At 40.1% G+C, this 21,933-nt stretch overlaps 1 pseudogene; it reads left to right on the forward strand.

The window, feature by feature from the left end:
* LOC122084419 overlaps window positions 1–20,904 on the forward strand; it is a 104,545-nt pseudogene extending 83,641 nt beyond the window's left edge.
* The last annotated feature ends 1,029 nt before the right edge of the window (window positions 20,905–21,933 follow it).

Genomic DNA, 21,933 nt, shown 5'->3' on the forward strand with positions numbered 1-21,933 from the left:
TGAACTACTCCCACGTGGGTTATGGATGTGCAGCAAACAATATAAGCTTAGAGGCTTGCCACCAAGAGTTGGCTTCATTCTTGGGTTGCAGCCCTGCACAAATAAGCTTCTGTGTCTCAGTGCACTCAATTACCTCAAATCTCTTTTCCAGATCTTGGATCCACTGATCCGGCTCTAGAGGATCACTCCCCACCTTAGAGAATACAGGTGGCAAGTTCCTCTTGAAAGATTCCACTACCCTTATTGTATTATTCGTCGACAGGTAATTGGGTGCATATATAGATAGTAAGGGTACGGAGGGGGCACCATATATGGAGGAGTGTTGAGTGACGAAATTGGAGGTGTACCTCCTGCTTGTGGTCCCATACTAGACCCTACAGGTGGGTCTTGTGGAGTAGTTATCCGAAGATGTTGACCGGGTTGAGGAAGGTCTAACTGTTGCTGTATAGTAGCCATAAATGCCTGTTGTTGCTAGAGCATTTGTTGCTGGAAGGCTTGTTGTGACTGCTAAACTATGGTCGCAACATCACTTAGAGTGATGACAAGTGGAGGATCCGGAAGTGTGGTCAAAGGTGGGTCTCTTTGCGCCACACCCTAGTCAAGGGTTTCTTGAGGTTGTGGAAGTGGGGTTACCCCACAGAACGGGACCTTCGAGGATTTGGTGATCGACCGATAAGACGAGGACCATGTGAGGTACCTGGAGCATTGCTACTGGATCTAGTGCTTACCATCGTGTCCTTGCACCTGGATCATACCATACACAAAACATTGGTTAAGTGCCTTAGAGTTTACATAAGCACATAATCATATGCCAAAACACAGGGTACTGTAGTGAATGATGTCTTGCATCCAGCCACAGCTTAGCCCCGAGAGTACTGTGCTAGAGCTTCGAAAAGTAGGACGATGGTCCCGCTGGACCCCCTTTTTTTATAATATATTATTATTATCTTATTTATTATTATTATTATTATCATTATTATATATATATATATTTTTTTTTTTTTTTTTGTACTTTTCTCTGTAATTTGGACTTGCTAGTATGGTGTTCTGATGTTGTTGGTGACTTTTGGTTAGTTTTGTATGCTTGATAAACTTATTGTAATTTGGTTGTAACAACGTTAGTTAGCCTTTGTTGATTATGCTTATTCATATATGTATGTTGTCTATCAAGTACTTCTATTTGAAAATTTTGGAAAATCTTGTTTTAACGTTGTTATGCTGTCGAAATTTTTGTTAAATCCGTACTCGATGGGTTATGCAATCAGATAACTAATCTTTTATTTATTCCAAGCAAATTTTCTCTAATGCATACCATGAAATGCAATAATTAAATGCAACCATCATCTTTTTCTTTTTTGGTTTTTAATTCTTTAAAGTTTTTATATTTACCCAACCCCATTTCCTATTATAGATTTTATAGGGTCTAAATGGTATATTGTGAGTGGATAGAGCATCACGCTCTGATACCACCATTATCACACCCCATTCACACAGAACCGGACCGATGATCGAGTTAACTCCGGTTAACCCAAACCTACCAGGATCACCTGATACAGTACCCCACCACAGCATACCCACATCTAAGATAAATGTTCAAAAGTTCAGTGGAAGACTTAAATTACCTGTAAATATCCCTAATATATTTGATACCCAAATTGTAGTATATAGCTAAGTACATGTGGACCCACAGGCATGATATTTACACAAAAGAATAATAATTTACGTATCAAGTACACAAAAGGGGAGGTCATCAAAAAAATAAAAAAGTAAAATCCTGTACGGTGTCATTATTGTGGTCCCGCAGCACAGCCCTCGCACATACAATCAGCACAGTGCTCATACTCCTCGGGGACCCACCAATCCTCGACGAAAAACTCGACAGTGGGGCCTGACTCCTGATCTTCAAGCAGGTGATCTATAAAATCATCTAAAAGAGGTGTGCACGTGAGAAGAGCTCACTAGCTCAGTAAGTGAAAAGAAAGACCACACAAACAGCCACATCCATATGCACTATATGCTATGTAATTCATTTTAAATATTATCCACCTAAACAACATTACTAAGTCTTAGGTTATATGCTACTTACAACCACAGTGCGGGTATGCCCTGGGTACGAGCCTTGAACTCCATCCCACTATACGCCCATAGGGTTATCGGAGAAGGCCCACCGTGAGTACTCAGAAAAGTAAAGTATGCCGACTACCGGCTCTCAATATAAAAGTAAATAACAGAAAAGTAAAGGTGTTGACCCCAACAATTTAAAAGCAGTACGATTGGCCCTCTTGAATATACCACTGAGGTTACCGACTGTCCTATTGACCAGCCAGGCATATGTCTAACCGCCATAGTGACCCGACAATCGCGACCACTACTTCCCCCCAAGTGATAACCCAACACCTCAACCCCTGTTGGGAAGAGTCATAGCATAGGGAATGATAATCCTAAACCGCATGCTCTTATATAACAAAGTACGATTGTATAATGCCACCGCGTCCCATACCACGGGCCACCAATGCACTCATTTCCAAGCCAAGTACGACATCTAGTCTAATAATGCATCATGCACAGTAATCCAACCATTCATCACATAAGCACATCAATCATTTAGCATTGATAATGTAAAGCACAACACACATATCATAAATCATTTGTTTAGAATGCACAAGCAATGTGTGCGAACGGTATACAAGGATGACTAATCTACACATAATTTGCATGATGACATAGCTAGTCTAGATACAATTTAATGATGCAAAAATAAGCTTAAAATAAAGTCAAATGTCCTCTCCCCACTTGTTGGGTACAAAAGCTCACGTTCAATACAAGTGAGATCCGGCGTGAGAAACGTAAATTCTAGTGGAACCTATCATAAGCAAATGAGGTTACCATTTCACCACCTTGGGATCAAAACTAATGAGGTTTGATATTTAAATCATGTTTAAAATCATAAAAGATGGTTGCCTGTTCGTTTTGGGCCCATTCGGGCTCAAAAATTCGACTGGGGGGCCAACAGGTGGGCCAGACAGCCCACCTGTCTTCACCCACCGGTCTTCACAGGCGGGTTGGATAGCCCACCGGTGGGGACTGAGGCACTGTCCCAACAGGCTGACACCCTCAGGTGGACGGCTTCGCCTGCCGTTCTTCGCCCACCTGTGGGGGCAGAAATTTGCTTTCTTCTTTGAAACGTTTCTCAACCTTGGAAAAACAAAATGGGGTTGTTCCAATCACATTTTCCATACATCTAAGGTCTTATAAGATGATTCTAACCTAAATCTAAGTTAGATTTAAGGATTGAAAAGCAATCTTACCTTCTTTGCTCAAGAACTCTTCCAAAACCCCAAAATCACCTCTTAACTTAAGAAATCACTAATGCTTCTCAAATCTTGTAAACACTTATTTAAACCTTCAAAATCAACACATAGACCATCTATCAAACCTTAGATTCATCATCTCAAGTGGGATTTACAAGATCTCAAGGAACTCTACCCAAATCAAGGGTTTCACTTAGGGTTTGGTGAAAGTTTAAGAAGTATAGCTTTCGCTTATCTCAAATTGAAGGTCTCGTGTTGAGAATCACTTTTTTGGTGCCAGAATGAGAAGATCAAACTTCGGCGTCACTTAAAATTATTTCTTCCTCCTCTTTCTTTCTCTTTCTTCTTCTTCGTTCTCTTTTCTTCCTTTCTTTTTTCTCTCCTCTTTACTCTTCTCACCAATTCTTTAATGCATTAAATGAGAAAAAGGAGAAACACAATAAGTACTATTTATACTTAAAGAATATCTAGTAACCACATGGGTGGGTCACACAGGTGGGTGGGTTCGCCCGCCTGTGACCGCCCACCTGTTAGTCGAAACTTAGCCAAACAATTGAGATTTCGATGGAATTCGACTCTCGGTACGAGATATATAATACGTATACACTTTAGGATATGGCTACATACCAACATCACCCGTACATGACCTTATGATACGTGCATGTATACGGCTACACCCGTCTCCTCTGGCACTGACTCGGACTTGTCTGGCCAACCTGTGTTCAAAGTCACCCATACCATCATGGTCCAAAAGAAACCAGCCTTAACCCTCTCTGGTTCGGGTCCTGTATAGTTTAAAACAGGTCAACTGTGTAATTAAATCAGGTTTTAAAAGTAGGGTATCACATGAGGTGAGTTTCAAATTAAGAAATATGCTAGTGCCTGAAATTGATATAGGGTAATTGAAGTTTAAGTGTGGGGGTCCCTTATATGAGGAATTATCTTTGCTCCATATCAGTATGGCCCTTACCTTTAACAAAAGTTGGGATTTGTTTATTCTGAATTTTGGATGTATTTTCACTGCAAACACCCACGAGACACAACTCGTCCACTAGGGGTTTAAAGGCTTGTTACACATGCTACGTGCAACCGTGATTCCTAAGAAAGTGAGTTAGGTTGTTTTTTATTCTTTTTCTTTTTGTTTTGCTCAAGGACAAGTAAAGTTTAAGTGTGGGGGAATTCTGATGAGCACATTTATGTGTGAAATCTAGAGTAGTAAAACATGAATTTTACATATTTAAAATGGAGCGACCTAGGGTTTTAACTCTCTTTTTGCAGGTTTTGTATTTTAAAGGCTTTAAGCATTGTCAGGTGTCATATCTCTCCAACAACAACTGTCTAGTGTAATTGGTGAGTGTAAAATTCTCTTACTCACCAGGAGGTCTCAAATTCGAATCTCATGGTTGTCTTTTTTTTTAGAAAATTTTGTTGAAGATTTTCTGTTTTTCACTCATTTAAAGCACTAAGGGCATGGAAGGAATTTTTATATCAAATTAGAAGCAAGAAAAATCGTGGGAGGGGTTTCTTGTGCAAGAAGGAAAATCGTTCAAGGAAAAGAAAAAAAATTGGCCAACAAGGGTTGTGCGTAAGATTTGAAGAGAAGGAGAAAAAGAAGAGAAAAATAAATAAAAAAAAGAAAGAAAATAAGCAAAAAAATTATAGGAAATTTCTCCAAGTTTATTTCTCTCTTCTCTCTCCTCCACCTTAGCACTTTTGGTCTCAAAAGATCTCACTACCAATTGTGGGTTTCTCTCTTTTTAGAAAGAGAAATTTATTACCCTACCTCCCCATTCCCTATAAATACAACTCATGTAAGAGGAGGGGGGAGACTTCATTCTTCTTCTAAGGTTTTTTTAGTTGTTCTCTCTCTCCCTCTCTCACTCTCTTTAGTTTTAGTTTTTCTTTATTTTTCCTTTAATCACTTTTGTAATAACTTTTTATTTCAATTAATGTAAACACTCTTTTATTTGTATTCAGCCTTTTATGCTTATGATATATACAATTGAGTTGTAATTTTTTAAGTTATAGTTCTAGGCTTAGATCTAGGTGACAAGATAACGAGCCGTGGAGCATCTTTTTTTTCAAGTTCAATTTGTTTTCTCCAGGCCTAAAAGTTTCAGATTTGGTTCATTCCAGATCTGGTTTTTAGGGTTGGCAGTATCTCAAATCACCCAAGCTTTCAAGTTCATGCATTGATTCAAGTAGGTAGGCTTCTTCAATAGTCTTCTCTCACCTCTCTCATTCTCTCTTCTGACTACCCTTTCTTTCTTAATTTAGGATTTTAATTTTAGTCATTATATTATTGTTTTCCCTTTCTCCTAAGGTTCATGGCTAATGTATGTGTTGGCTTTGCCCCTCCTAGCCATAACCATCATTTTACTGTTTTTATTTTAATTACCTCCCTTTCCCTAAAGCTAAGTAGAGTAACCCTTGTAAGAGTGACTCTGTGGTCAAGTAGGGAAGCTCATATTATGATGCATCCCTCGGGCTAAGTAGAGAAACCTACTTGTGAGCCTCTCTTTAGTTTTATCCCCTTTCTTTTATTTTATTTTTATTTCAATATTTTTTTCTTCATTATTTTTTAATTGCATGGGGTGTTTATTTTCAGTTATTTATTTATTTAATTTTAATTGCATGTCTTGCGTGTTTAAATTCTTAGATGACGAATGGTTAGGACATTATTTTAGATACATTTGTTTAGGACGGTAGTTAGAATTAGATCACAACCATTAATCGATTCACTTTCACATTATTAAAAGAAGCAAAAAATAAAGTGGCTGCTCTCCCTGTGTTCTTGCGGTTACATTTTAAATTTCAAGCAGGTCCCAACTCTAGCTCTTCATCCAGAGAACTTGTAAGATCATATAAAAATAGTGTGCACGTGGGATAAGCTCACTAGCCCAGTAAGTGAAAATAAAGACTAAGAAATCATTCGCAATACAAATGTGTCTATATGTATGCAAGTTCATTTTATTATCTTAATCCACCTAGACAACAATTCTAGGCCATAAGTCATATGCTACTTGCAAGCACAGTGTGCGTATGCTCCAGGTACGAGCTGTGAACCCCATCCCGCAATACTCCCATAAGGTTACCGGAGAAGGCCAGCCGTGGGTATCGAAAAGTAAAATGGGCCTTGTCCTCCATTAATGTAAAATGGGTCTTGCCTTGCATTAAAGTAAAATGAGTCTTGCACTACATTAAAGCAAAAATAGTACGATTGGCACTCTTATTATATCACTAAAGTTGTCGACAGTCCTAGTGATTGACTAGGCATACTTCTAACCACCACCGTTGATATATAACCTTGGACTTCCCCCAGTGATATACCCAACACCTAAACCCCTACTGGGAAGGGTCGTAACATAGGGATATGTCATCCTAACCGCATGCTCCTATATGATTTAGTACGACTGCATGTGCCACCGCGTCCCATTCCACAGGCGACCAATGCATTCATTCTAAGCCGACTATGGCATCTAGTATAGCAATGCATCATATTCAATAATTTAAAGTCAATCATCTCATAACTCAATGCAAGAATAAACATTTAACAATTAAAGATATTAGCATATCAATTTATAATTGAGTTTCATAATACACAAGTCAATGCATACAAATGGCATTCATAAATGACTAGGCTACACATAATAATGAAATGATGACGTGGCTAGTCTACAACAATAATAGAATGATGCAAAAATACTCCAAAAATAAATTCAATGTCGTCTCCCCGCTTACTTAGTTGTGTACAATGATCACTCTTGGTACGAGGAAGATCCAACGTGCGATGACGTGAGTTTCTAGTAAAACCTATCTTAAAAGATATCGAGTTTAGTATATCTCCACTTTAGGTTCACAACCAACGGAGTACGATAATTCCAACACATTTAGAATCACCATAGGAGGTTGCCCGATAAATTTGTGTCCAATCAGAACCGGAAGAGTCGGCCCAAGGGCTCTGCCTGGACCAGTAGGCTAGGTGCCCACCGGTCTTGCTCATCAATCAAGCCAGCAACCCATCTAGGATAAGCGAGCTCCGAATTGGTGGGTTTGACCATTTTCAAGCACCCACCACTCATAACCGATATTTTTTGTTCACTCTCATTCTTCATCCCACATTGGGAAAACCACCACTGGTTGATTCGATAGCATTTTTCACAAATCCAAGGTTCCATATGATAATTCCAACATAGATCTAGGATCGATTAAAAGTTTCAAACTTGGATTTTACCTTTTTGCTCAAGAACACCTCAAAAATCTCAAATCTTCTCTCTAGCTCAAGAGATCAACAAATGCTTATCAAATCTTGTAATTTCTTCCTCTAAAACCTTCATAAACAACATGTAAGTCCTTTATTAAACCTTAGATTCACATTCTCAAGAGGGATTAACAAGATATAAAGGATTCCTACCCAAATCATAGGATTTCACTTAGGGTTTAAGAAATACAGTCTTTACTCACCTCAAATCATAGATATTGAGATGAGGGTCGCTAATCTGGTATCGGATTCAAAGGATCTGACCCTGGTGATGCACAACGATCATCTTTTTTCCCATGTCTTCCTTTTTCTTTTCTTCTCTCTCTTCTTTACTTTTCTCACGCACTTCGTAAAACAATAAATGAGGGGAAAGAAAAGTAATAAATGCTATTTATAATTGGGTCAAAATATCTAATGAGCAGAGTGGTAGGTCACACTGGTGTGTCCGACTCACCCATGACCACCCACCAATCGGTCAAAACTTAGCCGAATCATTTGGATTTTGATGGGGCTTGGCCCCGACAAGCATTTCACCTTCGGTAATTGATTAACATGCGTACTTGACATAAATTATGGCTGCGTACCTTTATTGTGCGTACATAGCCCGGTGATACGTGCAAGTGCATGGCTTGGGCACACGGACTTTATTAAGCACTGAATCCAACTCGTCTAGCCATCCCGAGTTCAGAGTCACCCTCGCCATCATGTTCCATAAGGTACCCGCCTCAACTCGCTCGGGTTCAGGTCTTGTAAGACCAAACCAAACCAATCTAGAAAATTATGCTGGGTTTAGAAAGTAGGGTATCACAGAGAATGCACTGGAGAGATCCTAAAGCAACTTATCAATATGAGAGGAAGTGTTACTCGTAACCAATATATCATCAACATGTATAGAAAATAAGTGATGACCTTCCCTTTGTGAAAGATGAACAGAGATGGATCAATGTGGGAAGCTTGAAACCCATGTTGTAACGGGAACTGGGAGAGTTTGTGAAACCATGCATGCAACACCTATTTGAATCTATATAAGGAGTCATGGAGGCAACAGACGTGATCTGGATGGTTTTTATCCTCAAAACCTGGTGGTTGGACCACATGGATCTCTTCAATGAGAGACCTATGGAGGAAAGCATTGCGGACATCTAATTGTCACACACTCCATTGTTGAGAGATGGCAAGGGATAAGACAATACTGATCATAGTTGGCTTGACCGCTGGATAGAAATTTTTATTGAAATCGATGCCCTATAGTTGGTGAAAGCCCTTGGTTGCTAAATAGGTCTTATAACTCTCCAAGGAGCCATCGGCTTTGCACTTAGCATGTTAAACCCACTTGCACCCTACAAAATTCATATGTCAGAGATAGGGGAACATATGACTGGGTGCCATTTTGCATAAACGCATTGAACACATCTCCCATAGTTGCATGCCACTCAATAGAGTTAATTAGCATCAATAAAACAACTGGGTTTGTAAGTGGTGGTAGCAATGTTAGCATGTGGCATGATATGGGACTGCAAGAGCATGAGATGATCCCTTGGAGGGGGAGGGGGAGGGGGAGGTGATGGTGGGTTAGGCAGTGGTTGGGGATGAGGGTTAGGGGTGGATTCCTAGGGTGGGGAGGGTGTACTGTCGGGTCGGGGAGAAGCATAAAATTCTTGAAGGCTCCTAGTCCATACTAGGGAGGATGCCACTGAAGGGGCAATAGTCGAGGAGGAGGGTAGGTGAGGTAATGTGTCCATTGAGTGGGAAGGTGACCGTGAGAAGGGCGGATGGGGAGTAGAGGGGCCTGTAGTGGGGCCGCACATAACAAGCTATATAAAGGCGCTAAGTGGCTAGGTCCACGCATCGGTATCCCACATGAGAAAGGTTGTAACCCAAAAATACACATAGGGAAGAATGAAACTGCATCTTGTATTAATTGTAAGGATAAAAAAGGGGAAAGCACAAGCAACCAAAAAACTTCAGGAAAATATAATCAGGGTCTCTATTACACACCTATGGAAGGGAGAGATATCATTGAGAACCCAGGTTTGCATACAATTAATTAAGTATACGACTGATTCAAAGGAAAAAATTCCAGTAAGCCTGAGGGACCGAGCTCTAGCCAAAAAGAGTGAGGCTGGTCTCAATGATGTGACGATGTCGCCTCTCAATAGAGCCTTGTTCCTCATGTGTATAGGACACATTAACCAATGGAAGTTGTTACAAGTAGCAAAATAATGTGAAGAGTGCGAAATCCCCTCTCAATCAGTCTGAACCGGTTTTAATTTTTTGTCAAATTAACGTTCAACCAATAGCGGAAAAGTATAAAAAATATTGAAAGTCTCAGGATTAAATTGGAAAGGATAAAACCAAACATATTTTGTGCCGCCATCCACAAAGATATTGAAATAGCAATGGCCATCAAGAGAAGGATAATGTTGTGCACGTATTGCCACGTATAGAATAGTTCTCAGAATAAGGTGGTAATTGGAGTTAAGTTAGAAGTCTTAAGTGGAGTTGAGTTAGGAGTCTTAAGTCTTACTACTAATGGGGGGTGATTATTATTTGAATAAGTCTTTGTAATGGGTTATGAGTCCGAGTCTTAAGCAAGAAATGTGGGGCTGTTATCATTGTGGGTAAGGTGACCGTTTCATCCAATGTGAACGTTGCAATGAGGTGGCGGTTCATCCATAGAGTATGGGAAGTAGCTGCTAAATAAAAGGAGTGTTTGTAGGAGGTATCAGTTTAATACGTTGCTATTTATTTGGTATTGAGTTTGTAATGAGGGATAAAAAAAATTATCTATCAAGCTTTGGCTTAGATTATTAGAGGTTGGTTCCCTCGAAGAACCAAATAATCGACTTGCATATCTCTTTCTTTGACTTGCCAAGATAGGGAAGAACAAACAGAAAGGGATAAGCTGAGAGTTAAGACAGTTGGCTCCGGAAAACATTCTCGACCAAAGCGAGTCATTAAGGAGTTGCACTAGGTCCTCGGGCCGAGTTCTTAACAAAATGGTATCAGCGCTAGGCTCTACCGAGCAACGGCTCGGACAATTGGAAACCAATATGGGTAACTTGGCAGTGACACAGGATCAAAAATTTAAGGAGATGATGGACTCAATGCAACAACTCTTTGCGGCCGTCAATACAAGGTTGGACAATGTGTCGGGCAACAGAGAGCATGGGGAGTCCTCTCACAATCAGCCACGTCAAAATGGGGGTCACACTCATGGCGGCAACTACCCGGGGACAACAAGTGGAACCATTAGATCATATCTTCCCAAAATGGTGAAGATAGATTTTCCTCGATTTAACGGACAAGAGGATCCTAAGAGTTGGATTTGCCGTGCTGAGCAATTTTTTGACTTCCACCATACGATCAAGGAAGAGAAAGTTCCATTGGCTGCCTTCAATTTGGAAGGTGATGCACAAGTGTGGTTTCAGCTCATGAAAGAAGAGAAAGGAACTATTCCATGGCAGACTTTTAAGGAGGCACTTCACGTGAGGTATGGTCCAACTCAATTCCAAGATTTTTTTGGAGACCTAACTAAGTTACAGCAAGTAGGAACAGTTAAAGAATATCAAACCCAATTCGAAAGGTTGCTGATTCGGGTGGGTCGATTGACACAAGAACAACAAGTGGGTTGTTTTATTAGTGGGCTCAAGGATAGCTTGAAGGTGGATGTCCAAGCTTGTAAACCCATGAGCTTGTCAGCTGCGATTGGGCTTGCCCGCCTTTATGAGGCCAAGATTCAATCTATAAAGCGTGCAGCACCAACGGAGCCAAGAAAGATCTTCACAAACCCACCCAGTTCAAGTCGCTCCACCATGCCAATCAAAAAAATGTCACCAACTGAATTAAGCGAGCGACGATCCAAGGGCTTGTGCTTCAACTGCAATGAGAAATGGAACCCCGGCCACCGTTGTAAAAAGCTCTTTTTAATTGAAGGCATGGGATCAGAAGGTGAGGAAGATGAGGTTGCTGTGATTGAAGAATCAGAAGACGAAGTGCCAGAAATATCTATCCATGCCATCTCAGGAGCACGGAATCCTCAAACCATGCAAGTCCAAGGGAGGTTGGGTCAAAAAAGGGTAACTTTTCTGATTGATTCGGGTAGTACCCACAATTTTCTAAATACTCATATCGCTAACAAAATGGGGTTGGTTCCTAATGGTGAAGGAGAATTTGAAGTTGCAGTGGCCAATGGGGAAAAGTTGAAAAGCTCAAGACGTTGCAAGGGGGTGAATATGACTCTACAAGGAATCCCAATTGTAGTAGATCTTTATCTATTACTGTTGGAGGGATACGATGCTGTCCTAGGAGCCCAATGGTTGAGCACGTTGGGTCCGATTTTATGGGACTTCACAAAATTGAGAATGTCATTCAACATGGGTGGACAAATGGTGGAGCTACGTGGATTGAAATCACCTTCAAATAAAGTAGTGGATGGAGCTGAATTTGAAAAGGAATTTCAGAAAAAAAAAAAGAAGGGCACTTACTCCACATTTATTCACTATCATTGCATGACAATCATGATACTGAATTGTCTCATTCTCATACTTCTAATGGTTGTACTAATTCCAATTTTCAGCAGCTATTGCAGTCTTATGAGGACGTGTTCCAAGAGCCAAAGGGACTTCCTCCTCAGCGTGCTCAAGATCATAGAATCCCGTTAAAGGAAGGGAGTGGCCCGGTCTCTGTCCGTCCTTACCGTTACCCTCATTTCCAAAAGAATGAGATTGAGAAGGTGGTGGCAGATTTATTAAAGATAGGCGTAATTCGTCCAAGCACTAGTCCATATTCTTCACCCGTCTTGCTCGTTAAGAAACAAGACAACTCATGGCGTATGTGCGTGGATTACAGAATGCTTAACCAGTCAACAGTGAAAGATAAATTTCCTATGCCTATGATCGACGAATTGTTGGACGAGTTACATGGGGCTAATTATTTTACTAAACTCGATTTAAGATCGGGTTATCACCAAATTCGCATGCACCCAGGGGATGTTGAGAAGACGGCATTCTGCATGCACCATGGGCACTATGAATATTTGGTGATGCCATTTGGATTGACGAATGTCCCTTCAACTTTTCAAGCTCTAATGAATTCTATTTTCAAAGAGTATCTCCGTAAGTCTTTATTGGTGTTTTTTGACGACATTTTAATTTATAGTAAGACTTGAGATGAGTATTTGGAGCATGTGAGAAATATTTTTTCTATTTTGAGATCTCATTAATTGTATGCAAAAAGAGAAAAATATAGTTATCGTCAAGCACAAGTGAAATACTTAGGGCACATTATTAGTAATGAGGGAGTGTCAGTGGACCCAGAAAAGATAATGGCAATGCTTGAGTGGCCCAAACCGCAATCTGTGAAGGCATTACGGGGATTCTTGGGATTGACTGGCTATTACCGTAAATTTATCCAACATTATGGGAAAATCGCCGCTCCACTCACCAACATGTTAAAGAAGGGAGGCTTCAACTGGGAGCCACGATCTGAAGAAGCCTTTGTGGCACTTAAACAAATCATGACACAAACTCCTGTTTTGGCACTTCCAAATTTTTCTCACCCATTCGTGATCGAGTGTGATGCTTCTGGATTGGGCATTGGAGGAGTTTTGATGCAAGAAAACCGGCCAATAGCTTTCTTTAGTCATGCATTACACGGTAAAAATTGATTTTTATCTACTTATGAAAAAGAAATGCTGGTATTGGTCCTCGCAATCCAACGATGGAGGCATTATTTATTGGGCCAACAGTTTATTGTGAGAACATACCAAAGAAGCTTGAAGTATTTATGGGATCAAAAGATTACCACACCGGCCCAACAAAAATGGCTAGTCAAGTTAATGGGTTATGATTTTTTGATTTCTTACAAAGCTGGGAAGGAAAACGTGGTGGCAGACGCGCTATCTAGGAGAGATGAAAAGGGAGAAAATTATGCTATCACCAGCCCCGTTCCATGCTGGGTTAACCCAATCCGAGAAGAGGTGGAGAATTATCCAGAATTGCAGGAAATTAAGAAACGAATACAAGAAGGGGAAGCGGTGGGACCGTGGAGTTACTGTGAGGGGGTTTTGTTTTTCAAAAACAAAATCTATTTGCTGGCAGATTCTCTCCTAATTCCTACTATTGTGGAGGAATTCCACTCAAGCACCCATGAGGGTTATCTCAAAACTCTCCAACGGATAAAATCTGTTTTTTATTGGAGTGGAATGAGGAGAAAAATCAGGGAACATATAAAGCAGTGTGATACGTATCAACAGCATAAACGGGAGAATACTTTACCTGCGGGTTTACTCCAACCACTTCCAATCCCTACCCAGGTATGGACTGATATTTCCATGGATTTTATAGACGGACTCCCAAGTTCAAGGGGAAAATCTACAATATTCGTGGTGGTAGATCGGCTTTCAAAATTTGCACGTTTCTGCCCTATCTCCCATCCATATTCAGCCAACTCAGTGGCCCAATTATTCTTTGATCAAATTTTCAAATTGTATGGAATGCCTAAGACTATTGTTTGTGATAGGGACCCAGTTTTCACTAGTCAATTTTGGAAAGAATTGTTCCATTTGCAGGGTACAAAATTCAATTTTTCATCGGCATATCACCCTCAAACGGACGGACAGATGGAGGTGGTTAATCAGACAGTGGAGATGTATTTGTGGTGTTTTACCGGTCATAAGCCAAAGGAATGGGTCCGATGAATCCCTTGGGCTGAATATTGTTATAATACTAGCGTACATTCTGCGACGAAGAAAACACCTTATGAAGTAGTCTATGGTCGTCCATCCCTGACACTATTATCGTACATCCCTGGGACGACTCAAGTGGATTCGGTGGATAAAGAGCTCAAGGATCGTTAACAAGTTCTCAAACAACTTCAGGAGCAATTACAGGTGGCACAAGCTCGAATGAAAAAGATGTATGACAGTCACCATACAGACAGGTGCTTTGATGTGGGAGATTTCGTGTTCCTATGCCTCCAACCATATCGACAAACTTCAGCGGCACTTCGAAGGAACCTCAAGTTATCGCCACGCTATTATGGACCATTTCAAGTACTTGAGAAGGTGGGCCAAGTAGCGTACAAGCTTCGGTTGCCACATGGGTCAAAGATTCATCCAGTGTTTCATGTATCGTGCCTTAAGAAGAAGGTGGGAGGAGGTGCACAAGTACAAAAGGAGTTGCCTGAAATTTCAGAGATAGATGATGCCATGGTCGTTCAGCCTCAAGCTTTGTTGGATCGCCGAGTACGAAAAAGACGAGAGGAGGTGCTAGTACATTGGATGGGGTTGGCGCCTGCAGAAGCAACGTGGGAAAATTGGGAAAATCTAAAGATGAGATTCCCTAAAGTCACCCTTGAGGACAAGGGTATAATTTAGGGGGAAGGAATGTTGTGCACGTATTGCCACGTATAGAATAGTTCTCAGAATAAGGTGGTAATTGGAGTTAAGTTAGAAGTCTTAAGTGGAGTTGAGTTAGGAGTCTTAAGTCTTACTACTAATGGGGGGTGGTTATTATTTGAATAAGTCTTTGGAATGGGTTATGAGTCCGAGTCTTAAGCAAGAAATTTGGGGCTGTTATCATTGTGGGTAAGGTGACCGTTTCATCCAATGTGAACGTTGCAATGAGGTGGCGGTTCATCCATAGAGTATGGGAAGTAGCTGCTAAATAAAAGGAGTGTTTGTAGGAGGTATCAGTTTAGTACGTTGCTATTTATTTGGTATTGAGTTTGTAATGAAGACATGAAAAATTATCTATCAAGCTTTGGCTTAGATTATTGGAGGCTGGTTCCCTCGAAGAACCAAATAATCGACTTGCATATCTCTTTCTTTTACTTGCCAAGATAGGGAAGAACAAATAGAAAGGGGTAAGCCGAGAGTTAAGACAGTTGGCTCGGGAAAACATTCTCGACCAAAGCGAGTCATTAAGGAGTTGCACTAGGTCCTCGGGCCGAGTTCTTAACAGATGGTGTCGTGACAAGTCTAAGAACTGTGGGAGGTTCAAGGTTGTGAATTTCCAATTATAATTGGGTTCAATCAAGGATTAGCTTTAAGCTCTTATTTGTTGGCTTTTACATGGACATGGATGATTTAACCTGAGATATTCAAGATGAGGTTCCTTGGTGTACGCTTTTTGTTGATGATATTGTTTTGGTGGATAAGACAAAAACAGGGATTAACTCGAAGTTGGAGTTATGGAGATTAACCTTGGAATCAAAAGGTTTAAAGATGAGTAGAACGAAGATGGAGTATGATGTATATCAAAGCATGAAGGAGGACTAGAATATGTAGGGAATAAAAATAAATAATGTTCATGGGTTACTATTCACGTGAACAGTAATAGAAGGAGATGTTTCTGGAATACGGTGATGTAGATGCTGATCCTATGTATGGCATACATTATACATTATAGAAGGAAGAAGAAAGGCCAAGATCAGCAGTACCAGTGCAAATCGAGTCAGTCCAAATCTGGCCCAAATTTTTGTTCAGTTCTGGTTTTGTTTTCATTTAATCAAGCCACCTCTTTTGTGCCATCCAACCAGCTTTGCTTCATGGTTGCATCACCAATCCTTGGCTCCACCAGTTAACTTGCTGCTAGCCAATTGCATCTTCCGTTTTTCAGTCAAACAGAACCACTTGCAATAATCATCGAGAGTGTTCAGCCAATGATGGAAGGCAATAGGGTTGTGCTTCATAGTTAGCAAGGCAAGAAGGTGACCAAAGCAAAGGAGGATGTTAAGAACGCAAGGCAACAACAACAAGGCGACGCCTTGCCTAGGTGACCAAGGTGTCAGTCCAGACTCCAGACTAAGCCACCTTATCGCCTAGGTGATGCCTTGGTAACTATGGCCGTGCTTCCCATTGTACTCCTTTAAGTCCAACTTCACCTTATGTTTGTCATTGTGATGTTGTTGGGTTCCATCATACTCGTCACCATCTTCGTCTTCATGATGGGTAGTGATTGGTACGACTCTCCTTGCTTGTCATAGAGGGACTCTAGATATGTTATTAAATGTAGGTTGTTGCCCTCTCGACTGAGATGCTTCCCGGAGTTCCTTGATCTCTTGATCCATCGGGGACATCTTTTCAGATTGTTGTATGGATAAAAGGATCGCATCAGTAGGAGCTTGGTTGGAGCCTACTTCTGTCATAGCTCTGATACCAGTTTATGTCAGACTGAATTGCCAAGGGGTAATCAGTCCCAATAGAGTCCATCACAAGCTCAAACAAACGCTTAGAACAGATCAGACTCGATAGAAAAGACAGATCTGGAAAATAGACTCAGAACATAGGTCAAATACCTCCCACCTGATAACTCACGAATCAAGGTTCAGTTGAGCCTAATATTCTGGTCGAGTGTTGCTCCTATAGTACTTGATAAAAGCTTCGAACAGGTGCTGTAATTGATTTCCGGTTGAGGAGATGCAAGGTAACCTGAATTAGGGAAGAATTATGCTTAATTCAGGTGATCTTCTATAGCACTCAAACCAGCTGTGGTGATTTTTTCAGGTTGAGGAGATACAAGGGTAACCTGAATTGTGGCCAATCTAGAGGAGGGGAGGGAGTGGTTAAACTTGAGGAATGGGAGCTACCCCAGAGTGACTATTTTAAATACCTGGGGTCCATCATTAACAAAGAGGGGGATATTGAAGATGATGTTGCCCACAGGATTAAAGTGGGATGGATGAAATGACAAGATGCATCGGGAGTGTTATGTGACAAAAGAGAATGCCTATTAAACTCAAGGGAATTAATTTTATAGGACAGTCATACGACCAGTTATGATATATGGAGCGGAGTGTTGGGCAGTCAAGAAGAGTAATTTGAATAAACTGAGTGTAGCGGAGATGAGAATGTTGAGAGGGTTGTGCGCAAGACCATGAGAGATAGAGTAAAGAATGATTGCATTAGAAATGATATGGGGGTTGCCCTCATCCAGGACAAGCTTCGTTAAAGCCGGTTGAGGTGCTATGGCCATGTCCAACGTAGACCTATTGCTGCCCCACTAAGGAAGAGTGACCAGATTCGATTAGAGGGAACCAGAAGAGGTAGTAATGCAAGAGTAGATTACAGAAAACTACCCCAACAGTTTATAACCTCAAACAATACAAATAGAAGCAAGAAACAAAGAAATAAAACCATCAAATAAACCCCCAATGATACAATACCCATATAGGAGCAAAACCAGCAAAAAACCCAACCCGATAGGAGAGAGAAAGACCTATAGAGAGAGAGAAAGGTGTGGCTAGGTCTGTGGGAGTTCGATTGAGCCGTAGTTTTTGGTGTAGATAGTCCCTAAGGAGGGTACAAAAACCCCCAACTATGAAAGGCTTCTGACGGCTGGTTATGGAGTTATGTGCTTTCTTGATTTTCAAACCTAGGAGAGGGAATGTGAAGAATTCTGCAGGAACAACAATTTGTCTTCTTCAGATAACCTTTAAAAGAGGGTCGATTGATCTTCTTAGAGTATAGAACCAGTCCTCCAAAGGATCTGCAGATCAGATTTCAACTTTGGGCAGCAATGAGGGTCGATTGGCTTCAAGAACAAGAACTCTTTGGCTAGCTGATTCTGATTTTGTATGCTTTAACATGTCTGAACTTCTAATAACAATAAACAGAAAATAAAAATAGAAAAAGAAGAATCGATGGAGGGTTGAGAAGGGTGAAAGAGAATAAAGGAATGGGTATCTCACCCCTCAGGTTTTGGGTATCACACCCCTCAAAGGTTTAGGCATCTCACCTCTCAATAACAGTTTTTTTTTTTTAACTAAAGAGTAATCACTCAGTAATTCATTCATTCAAAAATATTCAATTATGAGTACAGAGGCTCCTCTATTTATAGAGGGCAGAATAACAATCAAACTACTTAGGAGTTAGTTTCCCAATAGGACTAGACACTCCTACTACAACTAGGAATTCAAAATAGGACTAGGACTTGACTTTATGACTCTAACATGGAGTAGAACTAGCTAACTAATAATCCATATAGGACTTTACAACCGACCAATGGCCTAATGGGCCTTTATTGAATTAAGTAGCAACTAACTAAACTAATGAATTAAATCTCATTTTTCTATCTTCTACCCATATTTTAGGCCCATTAAAATGGCCCTTTTCAAAGAAAACCTATGGGATCAAAGGCCCAACATATATATATATATATATAACACAACCCAAGGCTTATTTGCAATAAAATAAGCCCAAGTGACTTGTCTACATTAGGTAGGGGCAGGCTTAATATGACTATTGACGAAGTGGTACGAAAAGATATGCATATGGTAAGTCTCGATTCTAGTATGACTATGGATAGAGTTTTGTGGAGGACTAGGACTCATTAGAAAAAAAGGGGTGGATCTGGTCTGAATCCAAACGATACCCACATGGTTTGAAGCCTTGTTCCACAGTTCCACTTTGATGGTACTGATTACTGAACTTGCAAGTTTTTATGAAATTTAGAACAAACTTTCCAAGTGGCCACTTGATTTCATTCAGTTATCCATGGGGTTTGTTGGGTTGGTGTTTTCTGGGCATTAACCAATTTTACGACTACTGAAAAAACATGATATTCAGAGTCTAGGCTTAATTTTCCCAGCATAATTGAGTGGAATCCATTCCAAGGGTACCCATGTCTTATTGGGTCCAGAGTACTGTTTTGTTGTTTGCAGGTTTCCTATACCTTTTTTATCATATATATATATATATATATATATTTTATGCATGACCAGGATTGATGCTTCATTTTTCTCGAATTTTCCATATTGGATGACAGAAGTCCTTCACTTTTATTTTTACATGTCTATAATTTTAATAGTTGGTGCAGTTGTTAACTAATGCGCATATGGGACAGTACACATGCAGCACTTGTGACATGCATTAATTTCTGTACCTCTTTCGTTGTTGCCCAATTAACTACTTTGTACCATGGGCTTCCAGTTGCAAAATCTTGACACTGCTAGGTAATTTATTGTCATATTAAATGATGATGAATTAGAGGGTGAAATCACGCAAAAGTGAGGTTTTTCCATTGCAACCTGGTGGTCGTGTGTTTAAGTTAGGAAACAGCCTCCCCACAAAATGAGGGTAAGGCTACATACATTATGACCCTCCCCAGACCCCACAGTGGCGCGAGACTCATGCTCTGCGTATGCCATTTTTATTAAATGTCAATGAATTGTTTTGTTCTTTGTGGAAAGGCACTGTAATGGTATGATGGTTATGGAATTGGATAGTTCCTGGATATGCTGAGACACTGTGAATGAGATTACAGGTTGCTTCAAAGCTTACCGGCTGCAGTATTTGTTTCTTTTGTGACTTCAGGATCATTTTGATGGCTTGTTTTTTACACATTGCAGAATGTTTCTTTTATGGTTTAGTCTTCATACATTACATATCATTTTCTTTGAATAGGCTCGCACACCACAGCTATTGGTAGGCTGATGGGTCATAAATGCAGCGTCTGAGGTCATTGTGATGGGATTATTTGAAAGCATGAGGGAACAATATAAAATTATTATCTTGTTGCCTTGAAATTTTCTTTGGTTCTGTTATAAAAAACTGAAATAGGAGGAAGAAAGAAATAGATAGGCTGCATAGCCTCTCACTGTACAGTTTGTTCTCCTGCACGGTAGTTTCCACTTCCTATCCAGGGTTGAACTATGTCGATTTGTTTGTTAAAATCTGCCAACTTAATGCCTTTTCTTTTAAAGTTAATTATAGAAAGATAATTTCCTGCATGCCCCTAGTTTAACATGCACTTTGTTTTGTTATGAGATGAGGAAATGCTTTCTCGAGGTTCTTTCGCTTTTGAGTTTACAACGATTTATATTGTTTGGTTCGTCATTAATTTCCCTAATATTCTGTAGGTATGTGGTGAGGACATTGGACAACGCAGAGAGTGTCAAAACTACAGTACCTCTCGTTGGCCAAGGTTTCAGATAATCCATCTCTGAGAACCATCTCAAGCAAGATAACCCCAAACTGGCTCTGAACAATGATAGATAAACGAAACTGTGATAGTTCTGGTGACATACAGCTTCTGGGTACTGAATTTGACTCTTCCGCTGAAAGGGTTTTGCTGTTTAACCTATCTGTTAATTCATTATTAACATTGCACAGTGATATATTGGTGATGTAAATTAATATAGCCCCGTAGAATGCCATTGAGGAGATCTTAAACATCTCGTAATTATTTTCGGGCGAAATATATTACATCCTGCAGGCCTTTGTATGAGTTGATTTTTTCACCTGCATGAGGATAGCTTTTTATTTTTATTTTTCCTTGAAATACTGGCTACAAGCCTGTTATTGTTTGTATTATAGATTTGTCTTCATAATATGTATCCATATATATATATATATATATATATGTATATACATGTATCATCACCTGCTTCAGTCATATTCTCATTCAGATTTTAGTCTTAAAAGTCTTTGTTTCTCTTGGATAATGGGAGATGCACAATCATGCACGCAGCTGTCGGATGGGGATGAGGGGATGCACCTTAGACTCTCATCCTCCATTCAATGGTCGTGTGCATGGCCATGCACAAAACCTTTTTCCCTTGGATAAATAGCAATACTGTGGACAAAGTTATTATATCAAAGTTAGTTTCAATACTCAATGCAATCATCCACACTTCATTTGTATCAAGGAAGGGAAATGAAAGTAATCATGAACAAAAATGAAGTATTTGTAACCGCAACATAAGAACTTTCTAAATCTGTAATTAAACTTTGGGGAAAAGAATGCTCCCTGGTTGTTGCCCCTACATTACTTTGGGGGCCAATGAAGGGGTGCACATGGGCATCAATGGGGAATAGATTTTTTGGGTTTCAGAGCAGTGGGAGAATCATTTCACCGCCCTCTATGTTTGGCTGCAGGGATCGCACGAATAGGGAGTGTTCATTTTCTCTTAAACCTATTCAGAATCTTTCATTTCGAATTGGGATATAAAATTTCCTTTTGAAGAGTTTCATTTCCATAGCTGATAAGATTTGAGGTTAGTTATATAATTATCATTCTATAGAAGACCCTGAGGGAAACTATTAAGAATGCTTGGGCTTTTGAATCTGTGGGTTCCCCTATGTTTCAGCTATCTCGGAAAATTAAAGAGTGTGGCCTCTTCTTACGTAATTGGAGTTGGTATACCTTTGGTAATACTAGCTTAGAGATTTGCAAAGTCAAAGGAGGCTTTAGAAAGAGCCCAATCCAACCTTCTTAGAGCCTCTTTACTTTCCCAAGAGACTAATTTGAGTAAGAAATTAGAATCACTGTTAAGAAGAGATCTATTGAATGGTCTTGAATTAAATGACTGAAACATGGAAATAGAAATACACCTTTTTCCATAGAACCAAACTCAAGG

This window comes from Macadamia integrifolia, chromosome 1 (assembly GCF_013358625.1).
Source record: "Macadamia integrifolia cultivar HAES 741 chromosome 1, SCU_Mint_v3, whole genome shotgun sequence".
Classification (NCBI taxonomy): domain Eukaryota; kingdom Viridiplantae; phylum Streptophyta; class Magnoliopsida; order Proteales; family Proteaceae; genus Macadamia; species Macadamia integrifolia.